Consider the following 3578-nt stretch of genomic DNA (forward strand, 5'->3'; position numbering starts at 1 on the left):
ATGAAATAATGTTTTATGATTAAAATTATTGAAGAATTTGTTTTTGGAATGATGATATTTAAAATTCTTCAAAATTTTGTGTAATAAAAATTTGTTCCTCAGAAGAATTGTAATAAATCCAATCAGCATATTTTGATTTAATAATCAAATCACTTTACCTCTATTAAAAAAGAAGATCTATGGAATTAAAACAACAAAGTATTGAATAAGATGACAGAGCAAATAAAAATATGTATATATATATACTTTAAGTAATAGTAATGATAAAAAAGATTTAATCAAATTTAAAATTAAAAAATAACTCTAAGATATGTTATGCATATAACTAATTTTGTATAATCATAATTTTGTATTGATCTAGGATTAATAAGTCCGTTAATAAAATAATAAAATCTTTACCACTTCAACCCATGAAGGGCCAGGAAGTACTGTTACTAGTCCAACAGTTGGGCCAGGAGGTGGTTTGTTCAGAATCACACTCGACCACCAGATTTTTCCCCAATTAAGGGTACCCACTTTATGAGGCTGGATGGACTCGGGAGGGCTCCTGATGGTTGACTCATGGCTATAGTAGCAGAATAAATAATTATCTGTAGCACAATGTCTTACCACTGAGCCAGGCCACTCTACAAGGAGTCTATTAGTACTTATTCAATACACTACTTATTCAATCTGCCATTGCTATGATAGAATTAAATGTTCTAGCACTAAATACGTATTAAGCAGCCACCCATATTCAAGACATATTCCAATGATGGTAATGCAGACTTTGGTTATTTTCTTTATTGAGACAGCCCTACAGACAACAGCCAGCCCTAATGCTTAATTGATTAATTAGAATTCTTTAAAATTAACTCCAGTTGATGGTACAATCTATGGAATAATTTCAAACCCAAAATAAAAATAAAATGAAGGTGATGGTGAAGACTGCGATAAGGAGGAAAAAATAGTAATTACTATTTATTTATTTTCTACAGACGTTTTGACCTACATTATAGGCTTGATAAAAAGATACAGAGGTAAAGTAAATGAGTGTGAGTTTAAAAAATATTACATAAAAATGTAAAGGTGGTAATATACACAATAATATAGACATACACAATAAAGAATTTAATTAAAAAATGTTAATTAAATAATAAGGAGGATAATGAAAATATAAATGTAAATTATATTCATAGTTTGGGTTACTGCGCTCCTAGTGAGCCAGATGTGAACTATCATTGGAAGGTTATATTAAATGTTTGTTTGTTGTTTTCAAATGATTAGCTTTTTGTTTATTATTATAAATTTGGAAAGATACTTTCAATAACTTATAATAGTACACTATTAGATTCATTAAAACTGTGGAAATGGAATTATGTTATATTCTATTGTTTTAGGTAAGTAGTGTTTATATTCTGATTTATTTTACTTAGTAATTTTGTTCTAGCTCTGAATCTTTTGGTTTATAATAAACTATTGTTTTAGCAATAATTTGTCTACTTTCTTCGGAATTACATATATATGTATTAACTAAACTAATAAAGTGAATAGATATATCAAAATATTTATAATTGAAAAGATCTATTAATTTAATTAAAAGAGGAGACATAATAACTGTTATAAAATGGTAAGTGTATCAGGTAAATAATTATTTTTTATCACTTAAAAGAGTAATGTAGAAGGAAGAATGTGGAATGGATGGGTAACAGATAGAAATGAGAATGATAAGATATATAAGAAGATGGTCAGGGTTGCATTCAAAAGAGAATCAAAAATAGTTTACATCTATTTATTTTCCGATGTTTCGCCCCACTTTGTAAGGCTTCAACAGGGCTGTACAAAGCAATCGGTTGAACAGAAAACTATATTGAACAGTTTTATATATATTATGCAGACCATCGTTGATCACAACCATTGTTTTTTTCTTTATGTGAAAAAATATGTAAATTTATTGAATAAACTTTGCAATATCTGATCAGAAATTTTACATTCACTTAATAATCTGAAGGTGAAATGTGTTAAATATAAAATGGACTAGTCCTCATATTGAAGTTTTTTCTTTTTCTACATAATATTAAAATTATAAATAGGTGCAATTAAATAAAACTAATTATATTCAAAAATTATAATCTATAGTAATTAAATTTTCAAGCAAAGGAAGTGAAAGAGGTACCTTGTGCAAAATTTAGTAAAGTTTACTAAAAATATAATTACATATATTACATTACTTTCTAGAAAAAAAAAATTAAAATGAAGAATACAAACTTTCAATAGTCTCTGAAAATAGCAAAAAAAAAAAAAGGCGAACAATTGGAAATAAAAAGATTCCAATTTCTAGAAACAAATAGGAATAAAATGGAATTATTTAAATACAATAAATTTGGAATAAAAGAAAACATTAGGCAATGAAGAATAAAAACTATATTCCAATTGATTATGCAATGTAACTAAACAATTAAAAGTTATTTTAATTAAATACAATCATTTCTATTGTAATAAGATGGTTCATTCTATCATGGAAGATGGCTGTCAAAGAAGGTACACAAAATGGGAGAAAAAACTAATTATCATTAGCAAAACATTTCTCCCCAGTTTCTAAAACTTCATTTGGGCTGAATGAAATCAAGATACGAAACTTGTGAAATATGATGAAGTATAACATCTGATTATGCTGGTAGAATTTAATATACAATAATACAATTCTTCCATGGAATAAATTTTCATTAAATATAAGTTTTGAGAAGAATATTAAATGTTATCAATGCCAAAAAGATATTTTGCATGTCTTGAAATAATTAATCATTAATCGTAAAGAATTATTTTATTTTATCTTTCAAAATTGAAATTCTGCTCTAAGGATTAAACTTAACTGTGTTGGGAAAAATAAAAATAAAATTTTATGCAATACAACAAGAAGAGTGTGTCCGGTGACGGGTCGAGTTTGGAAATCGCGTGCTTTAATAGGCACTAAGTCAGTCAACATTGACACTACAAGGCACCCAGCGAGGTTGTCACAATGAAGAACTCTCTTAAATTTAGTATTTCGGAAGAGGAAAGAACTCTGGTGAGGTACCATCTTCCGCCTTCTTCTCAATTACTGAAAAAGTGCCATGAGTTACAAAGAATATTTGAGCTGCATCTTGAATCTCAAAAAGACTCATTTAGAAAGGAAGGTCCGCTAACAGATTGCTTATTATGTATACGGACACTAAGAATGGAGAAGGAGCAGTCTGAAGATCTGCTGTGTAGCTGAAGAGAAGGAAATAGAGCTTACTCGAGATTCGCAAGGGTGGTGCTGCAGGACAACAAATTCCTTCAGGAAAGGGTGGCCACAAGTTTCCTGGATACCACTCTGGTAATGAATAACTAGTGAATAGGAAAAATAGAGATATGAAACGAAATAAAGAAATCTTGGTTGAAAAGGAAGAAGAACCAGGAAAAACTGAAGGCTCTTGTGATGGAATGGTGCCAATTGGAGACAGTAGCATCATTCACAGCAAAGTAATTTCTTACAGGACTTGCCTCTCACAGGCCTTTCTTACAGGACTTGCCTCTCACAGGCCTTTCATACAGGACTTGCCTCTCACAGGCCTTTC

Source organism: Halyomorpha halys, unplaced genomic scaffold, assembly GCF_000696795.3.
Source record: "Halyomorpha halys isolate HHAL.00 unplaced genomic scaffold, Hhal_1.1 Scaffold131.1, whole genome shotgun sequence".
Lineage (NCBI taxonomy): Eukaryota > Metazoa > Arthropoda > Insecta > Hemiptera > Pentatomidae > Halyomorpha > Halyomorpha halys.